This window comes from Onychomys torridus, chromosome 3 (assembly GCF_903995425.1).
Source record: "Onychomys torridus chromosome 3, mOncTor1.1, whole genome shotgun sequence".
Classification (NCBI taxonomy): domain Eukaryota; kingdom Metazoa; phylum Chordata; class Mammalia; order Rodentia; family Cricetidae; genus Onychomys; species Onychomys torridus.
The window spans coordinates 500,559-518,375 of NC_050445.1; the positions used below are offsets into that span (position 1 = coordinate 500,559).

A 17,817-nucleotide genomic window follows, 5' to 3' on the forward strand; every position below is an offset into this window, starting at 1 on the left:
CAGTGTACCCAGTTAATAAATTTCATCTGTGTGGTGAGATAGTCTGACTATAAAGGTAAATTACAGATCCTCTCAGACATACTCTGCAGAAGCAGCCAGACCTGACTGGTGAGATGCCTTCCTCAGCTCTGCAGCTTTCCAGGTCCATCCTTCATCAGCACCATCAGCCAAGGAAATGGAGAGGAGCAGGAGGAAATGCAGACCTGAGCCATTCACACTGCTGTCCTGGGTTAGCTCCTGAGCTGGCCAAGTGCCTTCCACCTGGGCCCCCAGACACCCTTCTCCTCCTTCCCTGAAGACAGAATGGCTGCCTCTCAGAGCTTCTCCCAGTGCCCTAGCCAGCACTGTTAGCAACAACACTGGAGGATCCCTCTCTTCTGGTACAGCAGCAGAGCCAGGCTTTAGCGTTAGAGGATGAGGCAAGTGAGCAGTGGGCTCTGGAAGGGGAAGAAGCTCATGTTGGAAATATTCACTCTACACAGACAGCCTGGTTCTGGGATTTGCCTCCTTAGTTCTCAACACATGTTTACAGACAGCCTTGGAGGGAGATAATTTATTGTCTGGCTTTTCTTTCTGGTCCCTGAACACTGGCTGTTCTATGGTTCCTGTGCCTGTAAAAACCAGAACTCTCCACCATAGTCCTTGCCTTCTTTTTAAGAACCCATCAAAAGCAGAGAAACTAGGTATGTGCAGGAAGAACAGAGACATTTATTAAGAGTAGGAGGGATATGGAGCTTCTGGCAAGAGATGGGAGGCAGCCATTTATCCACATGAAGGGTGGACTATAGCTCCCAGCTCTGCTGATGACCATAAGTGGAATAAACAGAAGAAACATAGGACTGAGTGTGTATGATAACTCCATAGATAAAATGATAAAGAAGTAAACTTATGGCAAGGGGCACCTGGATTTGAACCAGGTACCTCTTGATCTGCACTCAAATGTTCTACCCCTGAACTATGCCCTGTTCCCCATGTTAGAAATGTTTATGAAGTGCCTTTCATCTTCAAACCCAACATTCCTACCACTTCTAGTTTTTACTTGTTTCAAAATAATTTTTTTTGCACTAGCACTGCAGTCTGCCTCCACAAACTCAGCCCAGACAGGTCCCTCTCCTGTCCCCAGTGCCTCAACTCTGCCCATGTTCTATGTCACCACATACACACACACACACACACACACACACACACACACACACACACACACACACACGTTTCTCAGCCTGTGGACACAGCTCAGATGGAAACAGGGGAACATTGGCTCTTAGAAGGGTTTTTCAATTTACCTGTATGACTTCTTTAGCAGTACAAGTCCTTGGTGTAAACAGACTCTCTCTAATGTGTTTTGAGACATATGTGCTACCTGCATGTGCTGACATCTCTCCAGAGCATGGATGATTGGTGTGTTAGCCTCTGAGGGTGGTTGCTGGTTAGATGGTGAAGATGTGTCTTCAGGCCTGAGTGGGTCATTGAGGAGCTCTGAGAAGTATAAGGAAGACAGCAGAGCAGGAAGACAGGTCCTCTGTTGTAGAACTAGGTAATGCTGAAGCTATGGGCACTATCTTGCCTTTCAAATCTTTCCCAAAGTCATGGACAGTTTTAATCTGTCATGTGTGGTTATTTCAGTAAGAACGGCTCCTGTGGGTTCAAATATTTGAATGTTTGGTCTCCAGTTATTGAAACTCTTTGGGCAGGATTAGGAGGAGTTGCATGAAGTGTGTTACTGGGGGAGGGGGGTGCTTTGAGGTTTCAAGTTCCTGAGGCAGGCCCAGTATCAGTCTCTCTGCCTTCTACTTAGGGATCATGTGAGTTCTCAGTGCCATGTCTTCCTGCCAGCTGCCACGTTCCTTAGCGGTCATCATGGAGTAACCCTCTGAAACTGCAAGCAAGCACCCAATCAATGCTTCCTTTTATACACAGCCTTGATTGTGTGTCTCCTCACAGCAACAGACAGAACAGTATATAAGGTAATGTGGTGGTGCTTTTATCAAGGGATCTTGCACAAGTGTATTTAGAGGTCAAATGTTGTTTGTAAAGCCTACCAAGAAAAAAAAAGCCCTTTTTTTATATGTAGGTTTCCTGCTTCTAAGATGGATCCATTCTGGCTGTATCTTCCTGTCTGTCTCTGTGCCGTTAAATCAAATCACCGTTCTCTGATCTGTCTCATTTAATAGTCTTGAAATCAGTAACTGACTCACTTTCATATATAAGGATTGTAAGTCGTGTGCCTTCTGCTATACTCGTTTTTCAAGTGTATTTCTATCTCAACTTTTGTTTGAATTGTCTTCTATATTTCTATCATGATGATTAGGTAATAATATCATGGATTATATAGATGGTGTTAAGTAGGGCTAAGATTTTGGGTAGAGCCTTTGCTTTCCTGGAAGCTAGTGACAACCTCATATTTTAAACACCCTCATAGATACATCTAGAGTTGTGTTTCGATGGTGATTTCAGATCTAGTCAAGCTGACAATCAAGATTAAGTACTACACTGCACCCTTATGAACTTTACCCTCCACCCCTGGTTCCTAAAGTCTCATGCTTCTGTCATAATGCACAACAGTGTTAGTCAGTGCCCAAAGCCTTAACAATCTCAACACTGCACAAAAGCCCAAAGTTTCTTCTGAGAAGCAAGGTATTTCTTAACCACCAATAAGGTTATATACTTCCAATATGCAATGTTACTGTTCTATTGCTGTGAAGACACACCATGACCAAGGCGATTTATAAAAGGAAATATTTAATTGGGGGCTCATGGTATCATGGCTAGTCTATGATCATCATGGTGAAAAGCATGGCAGCAGACACACAGGTATGGTACTGGAGCAGTAGCTAAGAGCATATATTTCAATCCACAAGCATGAGATAGAGACAGAGAGCTAACAGGGAATGGTGTGGGCTTTTGAAACCTCCACGCCCACACCCAGTGACACACCTCCTCCAACAAGACCACAACTCCTAATCTTTTCCAAACTCTTTTACCAACTGTGGACCAAACATTCAAATATACGAGCCTAGGGGGCCATTCTCCCTCAAACCACCACACACAACAGACAGCATAAGCATTCCTGTTCCAAAAGGGAGGGATGGGGGTGCAGCAAAGAAAGACTGGACCCAAGCAAGACTGAAGCCCAACAGGGAAACACCTTCAGCTCCATTTCTGGTGTGGGGCTCATGGTGGTCACCTATGCTCCAACATTCCTGGCAGCATTATATTCCCAGCTCTGCTCCCTGAAGCATATACAAGCTCTGTCTTGGGTGGCTCCAGTCTCAGCCTGCAGCTTTCCTGAGTGGTCATTCCATAAGTCTTACTTCTCTATACCCCAGGGTCTTCGCTGTAATTTAAACGTTAATTTCCCAGGGTTAACTTTTTAAAGGTTTATTTTATTTTAAATGTATGAATGTTTACCTACACGTATGTCTGTGTGCCATATGCATATGGTGCCCACAGAAGATGGCATTGGATCCCCTGAAACTAGAGTTACAGGTGGTTGTGAGCTGCCATGTGGTGCTATAAATCCAACCTGGGGCCTCACCAAGAGCAGCCAGTATTTTTAACTGCTGAGCCATCTCCAGCCCCAGTTTCCCAGCTTTATATAATGATGTCTAAGGGCCTCCTTACAGAGACTCCAACCCTACCATACATTGACTGCCCCAACAGCTTTCTGGAACCTTGGTGCAAGCTTAAATGATCACCTACCTAATTTTTGCATCCCTCATGCCTGCAAAACCAGTACCACATTAGCCATGCTTCCAAGCTGACAGCCTCAGGTGTAGTCTGTTTGGACCACAAGTTGCTCCAGCCTCTGTGTGCCTCCCAGGATACACGTGAGAAAATACTTCCCTACACAGTTGCTTCTAGGCAAGAAACCACAGATATCATTTTCAGTTCAGGCTCTTTGCTTTGAAATGAGTTTGCATTTGCCCAATCTGAAGCCTGTGCAGTGGGGTCTGGCACTCAGAGTACCTGTCCCGTTGTCTCTGTGCAGAACACGCTGCTCTTCTCAGTGGTGCTAATGTCTATCCACTGCTTTTCCACTCGACCCATCTGCAATTTTAAATCCCACCACACTTCTTTTCTAACAAACTGCACGTTTTGTTTCTCTGTCCCACTTGCTGCTCTCTTACTGTTCATCTGGATGATAGCAATGAACAGTGACATGACCCAACTTGAATCCCATTCACCTTAAAATTTCTTCCACCAGATAAGTTCATTGCTTTTTAATTCAGCCTCACTCAAGTTCTCAAGACACAGAGTGACACGGAGCAAAACCAGATTATTTGCCACAATGAAAAGCCACTAGCCCAGTTTATGATAGAATCTCTGCTCTCCTGAACTGCCCTGGAACCTGGGCTTCCCTCTTTGCATTATTCTCAGGATTCAGACCTCCTCAACTCCCACTGAAATGGCCCACGGATCCCTGCTTACAGCATCATAGGGCTTCTCTAGACCACATCTCCAAACTCTTCTACATTCCTCCTGCAAACCAGTTCCAAAGGCCCAAGACGCTTATGGTCGAGCTCACCACAGCCCCATGCCTCGGTACCAGTTGCCTAGATTACCTACTTTCCTTGGTGTTGTGACCAAATACCTGACAGGGAGCAAATCAATGGAGGGAGAATTCATTTTAGCTCACAACTCAGGGGTACTAAGTGCATTCACCAGGAGGGGCCAGACATGGCAGCAGCAATATGAGACAGATGGCCACATTGTATCCAGTCAGGAAGCAAAAACAGCTGAATAATGGTGCTCACCTCATTTTCTACTGTTGAGTCAGTCTTGGGCCCAAGCCCTTGGGATGAGTCCACATACATGCCTCTTCAGTTAAACCTTTCAGGAAACATTCCTACAGACATGCCCAAAAGTGTGTGTTCGTGCAGTTCCACATCTGGGCAAACTGATGAGGAAGCCATCACACATATTACAGAGTCTGTTCAAGAACTCAGGGCTGACTGCAGTTGCAGAGGGTGGTTACAAGCCTTCTGTCTCAAAGTGCCTTGTGGGTCCCCTAGGTGACAGCAACTTCGCAGGACTCCTGGTGCTACTTCAAACCCCCTCGTCTTTTTGTTTTTAGTTCTCTATGGAAAGCTCAGGTGTGGAGACTGCAGCCATGTGTTCTGCTTCAGACACAGCCATAGGCTAAGATGTCCTTGTGAACGGGAATTCAGCGTTAATGTTCCTATTAATCCAAAGATGGTGCCTATGAGTGTTGAGAAAAGACTACCCACAGAGAGGGAGGAAGGGAGGGAGGGAGGGAGGGAGGGAGAGAGAGAGAGAGAGAGAGAGAGAGAGAGAGAGAGAGAGAGAGAGGATCAGCACTCGGGAGGGACAGATCCATCCCGGGAGGAGCTCACCCACAGCCACCAGAAGCTGGGAAGCTTCCTAACAAGCTTATGAATGATCTGCTCCCTCCTCTTCCCTCGCAGAAGAACACCAACATCTTGGAATTCCAAGGTAAATGGAATTTCCACAAGTAAAATGCTAAAGGGGTTGAAGGCACATAGATTTGAGTCACTGACTGCTTCATCTGCACCTGGGCACATGTTCAGTTGTTTCTCATAAGTGGCATCAATGTGTGTGTCTCTTCTGTCCCTCTGTAGGAATGGCTCCATTATAAATCGAACCCACCCTACTCATCGACTTCACCAAACCCCAATGTCCTCCTAACCAGCACCCTGCCACGACAAAGACATTCACTTGAAGAGGCAGTAAGGCTATTCTGAACAGTAATGCATTCAGAATGAGCCAGTGATGCAAGACAAGTGCCCTGACAGCCTTAGATGACACAATCTTTCCTTCTTCCTTGCTTATAGTTCTGACTAATTGTACAGTCAGCTGCAGATGCACCACCCTCAGATGACAAGGAACTATCTGGAACATCTTGGACTTTGCTTCCATTCTTCCTAGAACAGTACATCCTACAGTGCTCAGTGATCCCAAACCCCACAGGGACAGTCCTGGAGTAGAGGGCTGATGGGCTACTGCCTCTGTGATATAATGTGGAGCATGCCTAAGTGAGAGTCTGTCTGCTCTGAGCAAGTTTCCTGAACCCTGGGATACCTGCTCACCATGAATCACAGAGTGCTGTATGGGAAAATGATGTTGCTTTGCTTTAACTTGCGTGAACATTTACTTATCAAATCCATGCAATAGGTAGAAAACTCAGACTGATAACAATGCATGGTGGGTGATTCTAATTCAAAAGTGGATGCTAAATTTGTTATCCCAGGAGATCATGTGGTGTCTCAGCGATGCAAAAGAATGAAATAAAAGTTAAACTTCTCAGGCCCCAGTTTGGACCTAACAAATCAGGAAGTCTGGAGATGGGATCCGGGAATCTGTACAAGTCACTCAGATCATTCTGAAACTCAGACACATTTGGAAACATTTATTTTAGTCTGCACTTTTATGTTGTATCCCTGAAAGGAAAGACCATGACAGCAAGCTTGCCTAAGTTCACATGATGCTTAGTAACATGATCATGTTCTAGAGCTACATTACTGATTCTGGAACATTCCACTGCTCCAGCTCAATGGATGATTAGACTGACCGCCTCCCTGCCTAGTCTGCCTCTATTTCTCCCCTAGCACTTTCTATTAGTGCCGGTTGACCTGGACAATGACATGAGGCAACCTGAAGAAGCACTGTGTGTATGTAGGGCGCTAAAACCAAACAATTTCCATTTTTAGTCTGCACTTCTATGTTGTACACCTGAAGAAAGACTAAGCTTAGAACATGATCTTGGCTGGACATAGTGGCACTCACCTTTAATCACAGCACCTGGGAGGCAGAGGCATGTGAATCTCTATGAGTTCAAGGTCAGCCTGGTCTACACAGTGAGTTCTAGGACATCCATAGCTACATAGTGAGACCCTGTCTCAATCAAATAAAACAACAATGAAAACATGATCATGTTCTAAAACCATATTTCTAGCTCTGGAACATTCAATTGCCCCAATCAAGATAGACTAGACTCCTTCCTGTCTATTCTGACTGTTTCCTTCCCACCATCCACTGTAAGGGCCCCTCAACCCAGAGATAAAATGAATCGAGCTGAGGATGCACTGGTAATTTACTGCAGGACACTAACCCAACCTTCCTCGGAGAGTATCTGGAGCTGAACTAGGACCTTTTGTCCTGTAGTCAAATGTTCTACCTGAGCTATGGAGCTATGCCCCCTGTCATTCTGGAAGTGCCTAATAAATACCTTTTGAGTCACATTGCAAACCACACTCAGAACCCACACCCACATGAACTTTGTCCTAACTCTCAGAAAGTTCTAATAGTATAAAAATGTTGCCCCAAAGAAAGACAGTGTCTCTTGGTCCTTCTCCTCCATGTAGCCCTGTTCTTCCATTGAGCCCCAGAAACCTTCTTTGCACATCACCTATCTCACCCATTTTTGGTTTTGTTTTGTTTTATTTCATTTGTCACAGTCAAAATTTATTTCAATGAAAACATTCAGACTAACCAAAGTATTACTGTAATTTCTTATAATACATAAATGTTTAGTGTAAAGTTTTGAAATCTAGACATCTAACCTCTAAGCAACATACCATATATTTCCCCAGAGTAATGTCTGTTTAACAAAACACAAGGTGACATTATCTGTGAAACTGTCTTATTCTTAATGAGAACTAAATTATCACAAGCTATTCAGACCAAACAAACATAAATCTGTCTTTATGAACTCAGCACAGCCCAAAATTACCTGAGGGAGTCTCTGGTGGGAGAGTGCATCAATCACATTGGCCTTTGGGAATGTCTGTGGGGCATTTTATTGAAGGCTAATTGACACAGGAGGGTCCAGCTCACTGAGGGGCATACTCTCCAGGCAGGAGGCCCAGAATATACAAGAAAGCTAGCAGAGTAGGAGCAAGAAAGCAAGCCAGTTTGCGGCTTCCCCCCAGCCCCACTGTGGGAGCTTAGAAGACAGTTCTGCTGAGAGACATGCAAACAACAGAGGCCAGACTTGTGAAGTTTCAGAAGCAAGCAAAGACTCTCTCAGGGCCATTTATGTGATATTTTGAATTTAAGGATCTGTGGTTATAGTCAGCTGTATCTTAAGAAGTCAGCTGTGATTAAGAAAAGACCAGCATCTGAGGGCTGGAGAGATGACTCAGAGGTTAAGAGCACTGGGTGCTCTTCCAGAGGTCCTGAGTTCAATTCCCAACACCCACATGGTGGCTCACAACCATCTGTAATGAGATTAGGTGCCCTCTTCTGAAGTGCAGGTGTACACACAGATACATAAAATAAATAAATAAATCTTTAAAAGAAGGAAAGAAAGGAAGAAAGAAAGAGAGAAAGGAAGAAAGAAAGAAAGAAAGAAAGAAAGAAAGAAAGAAAGAAAAGACCAGCATCATTGTGGCATCCAGTTAGCTGTGCACACTGGCCCACACTGCTTTCTATTAGTTCTAGAACATAGAACCACATTTGTTTATTGGTTTAATATTTTAAAGGTCTATCTCTGTATCCCTGCCTTGCCTGTAACTCACTATGTAGACCAGGCTGGCCTCAAACTCATAGAGATCAGCCTGCCTCTGCCTCTGCCTCTCAAGTGCTGGGATTTAAGGAATTCATCACCATGCCTGGATAGGTCCAAACTTTCAAAAGCTTATAGATGGGTCTAAAGAGATGGCTCAATTGTTAAAAGCACTTGTTGCTCTTGCAGAAGACCCAGGTTCAGTTCCCAGTACCCACATTATAGCTCACAACTATCTGTAACTCCAGTTCCAGGGGATCTGACACCCTCTTCTGACCAACCTGGGCACAAGTTACTGTTGTGGCACACATACATACATGCAAGCAAAATGCTCACAAAATAAAAGAAATAAATATTTTTAAAACCTTATTCTTAGTTTAGTTGATTATTAAGTAGCTTCTCTATACAAGTGTGTTGTGTTTTATAAGGAACCAGTATATGCAAATTAATGGACATGTTTGTTCATTTGAGTGCCAAGGAAGCCCATGGGTGAAGCCCATTGTGTTGTTTTCTAAAAGTGCTATGTAGATATGCTGTTACTCACCATCAATGGAGCAGAAGGCAAGTCACAAGCTCTGACATGCACAGCTGCAGGGTATTCCAAATGGGAATAACTAACACAGTTGCTTAAAGAAAAAAAAAAAAAAGAACCAAAGTCAAGAAAAAAATGTTAAAGAATAAGAATATCTCCTCTTTACAAAGACATAAGGTACAACACAAAATAAGACCTTTTATGTTTTTTAAAAAACCTGGTTAGAAGAGAGAATCCAGGCCACTTCAAATGAAGATCAGAAGACCAATTCCACCCTTTCCCAGGAGAATTAGTGGAGAGAAAAGAAGGATCAAGAAAAGGAAAAGGGCTGAGGAAGCAATTGTCCCTGGAAGATGCTGGTGTGGTCTGGTTATCGCGGTTGCGGGTATAGGCATCCCAGATGCTGTTGCCTGCAAAGGTTAAGAACACGGGTGTTGAATGGCACGGGCTGCAGAGGCATCCAGGAAGGCTGCAGTGCTGTTTCTCACCTCTGTGGTCTGGAGACCACTGGGAAGCTTTTGTGGTGTGTGGGTCCCACTCAGGATATTCTGATTTAATTGGTCTGGGTGAGGCCTGGGAAAAGAAACTTTTATAGACTCCTGAGGTGCTCCTAATGTGTATTTGGGGTTCAAAACCACCACATTAAAGCCTCACCATGTACTGGCTCTGAAAAAAAGAAAATGTATCCTAGTGTCTGCTAAGGAAGAAGAACTTGAAATTCCAGCATCAATTTCACTGGCTAGAGCTAGTGGTGGGGCTTTGAAGACAGCTCAGTGGGAAAGGTGCCCTGCCCTGTGAGCACTAAAATCTGAGCTCAAATCTCTAGCCCCCATGGGAAAAAAAAAAACAACCAAAAAACAAAAAACAAAAAAACGTGGAAAGGCATAGCGTCCCAGCACTGGGAGACAGTCACAGGAGGACAAAGACAGAGAGAATGGAGCTGGGGGGATTGGTGAGGCAGCTTGCTGGCCACCCAGTCTAGTGGAGGTTCAAGGAAGGAGGATGGGGTGTCCATACAGTCAACCAGTAAACTCCAGGTGCAGTAGGAGACCATGTCTTAAAAAGCAAAGTGGGTACCTACCCCCAACACACAAAAAAACCAGGGGGCACCTGGATTTGAACCAGGGACCTCTTGATCTGCAGTCAAATGCTCTACCCCTGAGCTATACCCCCCTTCTACTCACATGGAGTCTAATTAACATCTTCTACTCCTAGAGTCACACCCATAGCCCTTGTAACCTATTTATTGACATTACAGGATGGAGATCTCAGGCGCACCAATCCCGAGTTAAAGGAAGCCTATCTTCTGCTGTGTACCAAAAGACAGGGTCACTCCCCTGGAAGTCTACAGCTGTGTCATCTCCACAAACCCCTAGGACCAGCTACTACCTAGAGAAGCATAGACCTGTCTGCTCAAATGGTCTTTAGAGTCAAAGCCAGAGCCCACCATGATGGAGACCTATAAACAGCAACTATAGGACTGAAGTATCTGTCCTGCCACACAGATGGCAAAGTCAAGCCTGACCCACCTGCGCCAATACACAGAGTCCATGGCACTTCCTACACAACTGCAGACTAGGACACATGAGGGCCTCTCCAGTTTCCTCTTCAGCTAAAACAGATAAATGTGATGGACAATGAGCTCCTTAAAGAAACAGTCAAAGGCAGATTTGGGATCTCCCAGCTTGCAAAAGGACAGATAGTAGCATATATAGATCAAGGCCAGAAATGCTACCAGCAATGAGTCGCATCTAACTCAGATCTGACGGCCAGTGGGCAAAGCCCTATCCCATCTAGAAAACAATGTTCTTCCCTTATACCATTCCCTGTCCCCCCCGCCCCCGTGCACCTCTCTCCATCTTTTTTTCTTAAGGAAGGAAATGTCTTCTTCTACCCATAGGCCTCCCTTGGCATCCTAGCCACCTTCTCATGAGATGACCCAAAAGCCTCTCCTCTGCTTGCCCAGCCTGAGAGATGGAGGGATGCTGCCTTCTGCATGGAATTCTATGGGGCCATTGAAATTACTGGCTCTCACCCATCAGCAACAGGACACACTGCCAAGCACTGTGGAAAGGACCTCTAAGGCTGTAAAAGTTCAAAGAACCCCATGGAAGCAGGGGCAGGCGGAGGAAGGCTGCAGTCTGAGGGCTGAGCAGTAGACAGCTCGGGGTCCAGCACAGCAGCACTGTGAGAAGTGCTTCCTAGGGCACAACCTCAAGCCCCACAGATGGGCACAGTAAGTAAAGCTACAGCCTGTGTCACCCCTGATGAGTGGGAACCCAGGAGAAGCTGACTGATGTGTTCAGGACCTGTGTTTGCAATTTTAAATTGGAGCCTGTACAATGCTACAGGCTCCTGGCTTTTGAGGAATAAAAGAAACATTTTTAAAATTTATATTATTTTATGTATAGAAATGTTTTGCCTGTATATGTGTCTGTGCAACGTGTGTGTGTGTGTGTGTGTGTGTGTGTGTGTGTGTGTGTGTGATGCCCATAGAGGCCAGAAGAGGGCATTGGATCCCATAGAACTAGAGTTACAGACAGTTGTGAGCTACCATGTAGGTGCTGGGAATTGAACTCAGGTCCTCTGGGAGAGCAATCGGTGCTCTCTGAGCCATGTCCCAGCCCTGAAGATGGTTTTATCTGTAGTCACCCAGCTGTGCAATAGAACACCAGAACTACTAGAACTACTTTCTCTTAATGGTGCCTACTCGTGATGTGAAGTCATTTTAAGATGGCTGCCTTAACCGACCTTTTTCTTTATGGTAATGTGTACTCTTTGTTCAATTTAAGCATCTCTTTTTAAATTTCCTGTATTACTCCCTTAAACCTTGTTGGGTTGACTGCCACTTTGTTTCAGAACTGCCTTTAGTAGGTAGTGTGAGGCAGAGGTCTGGATTCATAGGCTTCTTTCCTTTCTATATGGGCCCAACTGCCGGTTCCCTTTGTTGGACAGCTCCACCTTCCTCAGCTACCTCAGTTTCCCCAGGGCTCAGCAAACTGCCTTTGCCATTAACCATTTGTCTGTATCATTTTTTTGTCACTGTGACAAATACCTGAGAGAAACCATTGGAAAGATGAAAGGCTTGCTTTTACTAGAAGGCACTATGCAAGCTTCCAAGGGATGGAAGCAACCAATAGTCCTACCTACCTATGACATCTATGAATAATGACCAGCATGGCACAATAACTCTAAAAGTACAACAGTGGCAATAACCAACAGCTCTTTAAATGTACTTACAGCCAGCTCAACAAAAGGGAACTTATTCCTGTTACTGGAAACCTAGCCAACTACCTGGGGCCAGAGAAGCCACGGATCTCATAAGAGAACCTATAAATGCTACTTTACTAAACTAGCATAATCCCTGACTATGTTCTAAATACTTATCCTTAAACCCACAAGTACGTGCAGTTCTCATCCTGCATCAAGACAACTTCTATTTGCAACAGACAGAGACCATTACAGAGAACTACAACTGATCAAAATACAGAGATCAAGAGACTGTGTGCTGTCCAGTCCCACCTGATATGTCTACAGCACAACTCTTGCACCTAAGGCTCAGGGATCATTACAGAAGGGGAGCAGGCTGAGATTGTAAAATGCTGTGAACAGACTTTGTACACTGTAAATATGTATTACTCTCATAGGTTAATTTAAAAAAAAAAAGCTGACTGGCCAATAGCTGGACAGGTAGAGGTTAGGTGGGAGAGACAAACTAAGAGGACACTGGGAAGAACAAGGGTGGAGTCACCAGAGTCATGAGTTAGATGCAGAAGGAGCAACATGCAAAGTTCATAGATGAGGTAAATGAGCCTCAGGGCAGCACATAGATAAATAGTAATGGGTTAATTTAAATCATAAGAGCTAGCTAAAAACAAGCCAAAGCTATAGGGCAAGTGTTTATAATTAATATTTGAGAAAAAAATTAGAGATAGATACATTTTACAATTGCAAATTGCTGACTTTGCTTCTGTAAACTTGCTTGCGTTAGACACTGACCTATCCTCTCCCTGGAAATAAGTAAAAAGTTTCAGAGTCCAGACGTCGGCCTTGGGACAAGGTCTGTAATTATAGATTAATAATAATAATAATAATAATAATAATAATAATAATAATAATAAGTTTCTGTTTAAAAATTCCCCAAATGGGACCCAAGATAAGGACCATCTGGCGAGTCCAGCAAAGTAGGTCAAATGTCAGCCAATCACAAGCCTGTAACTATGGGAACTCCCCTCCAGAGTAACCGCTCCCCCTAGATCTCCCCTGAGCCAACCAGTTTACAAATACAAAACGTGTTACAAAATTTCCCGAGTAACAAAATGATTGCTGAAATATATGATGATTTTTAAATTGGGCCAAACCTGGGGCACCTAGTATCTTATGCTAATTTTGTAGTTTCTGCCTTTAAAAAGCTTGTAACCGCTGCTCAGGGCTCTCTGACTGACCAGGGCAGAGAGCCCACTTGCGCCAGTGCTGAATACATTCGTCTTGAGTGTTGCATCTGCTGGTTTGGAATCTTGGTTTCTGGGGTGCCCTCCTGCAGACAAAAGTATCCCAGGGGTCTGGGGTCTTTCAATATTAAGTCTCTGTGTGGTTATTTGGGAACTGACTGGCAGGACAGAAAAGTCTGCCTACAGTAAAAGCCAGAGGAACAGGAAGTTGGCTGTGAGAGTTTGTCTCCTAGAAATGTCAGTGAAGTTATATGAAGTCTCATCACTGTGGCTGCCTAAACAAGCCCTGAACAAGGACGACACCAACAGACAAGATGACATGTTAGGGGGAAACTCACCAGGCCTCAACCCGAGACAAAGAACTACAGGCAGCTAAGGAATGGTGAGAGCGGGAGAAACGGGCTTCCTTCCGGAAGAGCACATAGGTGGTTATCCAGTACCGAATAGTCAGCTCTGAAACCATAACATACAAGTGATATCTTATGTGTAGGGAAAGGGGCTGGCTAAAGAAACCCACCCTGACCCTGGAGCCCAGAAATAGGGAAGAAACGGACCCTGGATCTGGGACCTGAGCCAGAGAAAGAAACACTTTATCCCCAAGCCCAAAGAAACATGCCCTGACTCTGAAACCAGTACCAAAGAAACACACTTTGTCCCTAGAATCAGAGCCAGTGAAAGAAATATACCTTGGCCTTAGAACTAAAGTTAAAAAGCTAAGAAAGGCCAGTGAAAGAAACACAGTTTGGCTCTGAAATCAAGGCCATCTCTGCCCAAACTAACCAATCCCTAAGCAGAAAAAAAACAAACAAATCCCTAGACAGAAAATCTTCTCCTTGGAGAAACTCCACCCTCAAGAGATATAAACCACCTGCCTGTTCAGTTGCAGGCTGTTCTTTCCCACCCTGGTAGAGGCAGCTACTCTCCTGGACTCCTCCTTCTCAAATAAATCCCTTTCTCAAAAGAGTTTTAGGTGTGAAGATCTTCATTCGCTGGTGCAGAGAAGAAGAACCTTGCTAAGAGGTCCCTTCGTGAACTGAGCAGAAAAAAACTTGCAGAGACATTCCCTTGGGGGGCTGAGCAAGGTAGAACTGAACAGAAGAACCTTGCTGAGACAACCCTTAGGGCAAAGTGGAGCAGAGAAAGTAACAGCTTCTCTTCACCAGAGCTGGAGGAGATTGCTACATTTCTTCAGAGGTTTTCCCTTTAGCAGAGTGAAGCAAAAGAAGCAACATCTCCCGTGGAGAAGAAGCAGAGCTCTGCTGGAAAGCCTCCTTAAGTGGGGGCTGAGCAAAGCTCAGCTGTAGTGGCTCTCCAGGAGAGGAGCGGCATTGTTATATTCTGCAGGGAGACCATCCCCCACCGCACCCCAACTGCAGTATATAGCCTGACTCCCAAACAGTCAGGATACCTTCCCCTCCAGGCCTGAGCAGTCCCACCGCAGCTCCAGTTGCCAGAGCTGTCCTAGAAGCTCAAGGTGCTGCCTGAGTCCTGAACAACAGTCAGGATACTTTCCAGAGTTGAAACACGCTGGCCTACAATATGGGCTGAGCAGGTTATATTTAGAAGTGTGTGTGTGTGTGTGTGTGTGTGTGTGTGTGTGTGTGTATACCATTAAAGAAAAGGAGGCTATAATTTGAGAGAGAGAGCAAGGGGGTATATAGGAGGTGTTGAAAGAAGGAAAGGGAAGGAGAGAAATTATATAATTATAATTTCAAAAATTAAAAACTATTTTTAAAGTACCTCAGTAACCTGCTTCCTTCAGCTAGGCCGCACCTCTTGAAGTTTTTACTGCCCCCAACATAGTTTCACTAGCTGGGGGTGGGGGTAGGAGGAACCAAGTCTCCATCACATTAATTCACCCTTGGGAACATTTCACATTCAAACTACACAGACACAGAAAGGATTCTTTTCTAATGGGTCTAGCCTCAGCCTTTGAATTTCTGCCCATCTTTGTGAGAAGCCCGCACTTCCTTCCTTTCTCTTGAATGAATGCGCTCTGAGCTCTGTTTCAGCACATCCTTCTGTGTTTTATCTAAGACCATCCTTGTTTTTGACTACTGTACTTGTATGTTTTAGGAACCGTTTGTCCAATTAAGCACACGCAGGCACACACTTGCGGTATTTTACCAGCCTGCGCTGGTGTCTAGACAAAGGCGGGGGTCTCGTAACTCTGATAACTGCGTTTCCAACCCCGTCCTCTGACCTCTCAGGACTTGCCTCATCGGTTCTTCTCCGACTTCTGCAGCTGCAGACATTTTTGTGTAATTTTTGTTCATCTTTGGTTAGGAGGAATGACAGCTAATCTTAGAAATTTGAGTAGATTTAAAATCACCATGGGAACAGGCCTCTGGGTGTTTACGGAGGTGATTCCAGAAAGGTTTAAACTGGGGAGAGAAGACCCGGCCTGAAGGCAGGGTGCACGGGCTGGAGTCCTGGACTAAACGGAAAGGAGGAAGGGAGCTGAGGCCAGCATCTGTCTCCATCTGCTTCCTGACTGCAGAAGAAACTTGACCAGCCATTTATGCTTCTGCCGCCATGATAGACTGCACCCTTTTAGAACTGTGGGACAAAATACACCCTTCCTTGAGTTGTATTTGCCAAGTATTTTTCACAACCATAAGGAAATTAACTAATACAGAAGGTTGACATTTTATGTTATTCTAAATGGCATTTCCACCTTTTCCAGTTTCTTGCTGGTACACTGCAATATAATCATTGATCTAATAATTTCAGTTTTAAAACCAGAAACGTTGCTGAACAGCTAATAATCCTATTTGGTGTGCCTTTGCCATCTTTTTAAGTTCTACATGTACAACCATATTGAAATGACTAAGGTAACACTATCATGTCCTGACTCCATCTTGTGTCTGCTTAGACACTTTCAGCTCTCTGCACCCCTAACATCCAAGTCGACCTTGGCAACACATTTGGGATTTCCAAGATCCTGATCATGGTCCAGATGTATTAAGCTAAAATAATGTTTTCAAAACAAACATAAGCTAAAATAACTGAAAAGGATATAAGTCAAAATTAATTGTCCTGTTGTGTCTGAAATAACTGCTGTGTTCTGCCAAAACAAATGTTGCCGTCACTCTGACTGCAACTCTAAGTTGATGTAACTGTGGGCTTCTCCTTTAGAAATGCTGCACCACTGAGCTTGGCACCGCGAGGCTGAGATTCTAGCCCACTCTTGATTGCCAGCCAGAAATAAAGGATGTATTCTAATTTGGCCTTATATATGTGGTGATCTGCAACTTTCTCACCCATACTGTAATAATTTCATCTTCAAAAAACCAGTGTTCTCCCCTTAAAACCATATATTTTGTTTATTTTATTTTTTTATTATCAAATTCCCTCCTCCCTGGCTAAGACCCTTATTTATCAAAGATCAGATGTAGTTACAATGAATATTTTTATCTTGTTTTGAATTTCAGTGGAAAACTTTCAACACCCCACCATTAGTAGGATTTATTTTATGTTCAGAGAGATCCCTCAGAGCACACTAAAGGGGTAAAATGCTTGTCCTAATCAACCAAAACCATTTTGAAACCATGAACATATATTCATTCTTTCCAAAGGCTTTCTCATCTATTTCAATGGTATGTGATTCTTCTGTAATCTGGTGTCCCAGTTTGGGTTGTTTCAGAAATAGAGCTTGTCAGTTTGTGAGATGAGCAGAGGAACCGCTTGTCTGGAGTGGGTGAGTCACAGACTTGGAGAAGGCACCATTTTAAAGACAGCTTCATTCTTCAGCAGTGTAAGATGCCTTTCTTTCTGAAATATTTGACATGACACGTGCTGCAACTCCATGTGCATGGGGGTTTGATGCTGTGTGCTGGAGCCCCTCTCTTCCCTTTTCTGGTCTGGATGATCTGTCTTTCAAAGATAGCGGTGTGCTGGAGGCACTCACCATTGTTGTGTCTCAGCCTATCCAACTCTTTACACCTACTAGTGTTAGTTTTATGAAATCAGGTGCATCAAGAAAACATTTGGGAGAAGAAGCCATTGCTTGTTTTATATCTTAGAGGTAAATTTGTAGTGAGGCAAGCTTGGTGGCTTCTAGGAGCCACAGTTTAATGAATACACATAGCAACATTTTATAGACATGTTGAGCATGGTTACATGGGTATAAGGCACTACTTAGACTTCAATCATCATCAGGGGGTATAGCTCAGGGGTAGAGCATTTGACTGCAGATCAAGAGGTCCCTGGTTCAAATCCAGGTGCCCCCTACTATTCTATTATTCTCATTATTATTATTTTTTTAGTTACTAAGGTCAAGTGCTGAAAATGAATTCTTTATTCTAATCCTAAATCTTAGGATACTCAGCTTCCTAAAATCTCAGAGA

General features: G+C 44.2%; 1 long non-coding RNA gene and 2 other non-coding genes across 5 annotated transcripts in view; 1 reads left to right on the top strand and 2 right to left on the bottom strand.

Annotated features, from left to right (window-relative positions):
• LOC118580894 overlaps positions 1-17,817 on the bottom strand; it is a 143,520-nt gene that overhangs the window by 122,091 nt on the left and 3,612 nt on the right. The gene's annotated exons all lie outside the window — the stretch shown is intronic.
• Trnac-gca lies at positions 10,119-10,190 on the bottom strand. Its single transcript has one exon. It is a non-coding gene; the product is annotated as a tRNA-Cys (tRNA).
• Trnac-gca lies at positions 17,629-17,700 on the top strand. Its single transcript has one exon. It is a non-coding gene; the product is annotated as a tRNA-Cys (tRNA).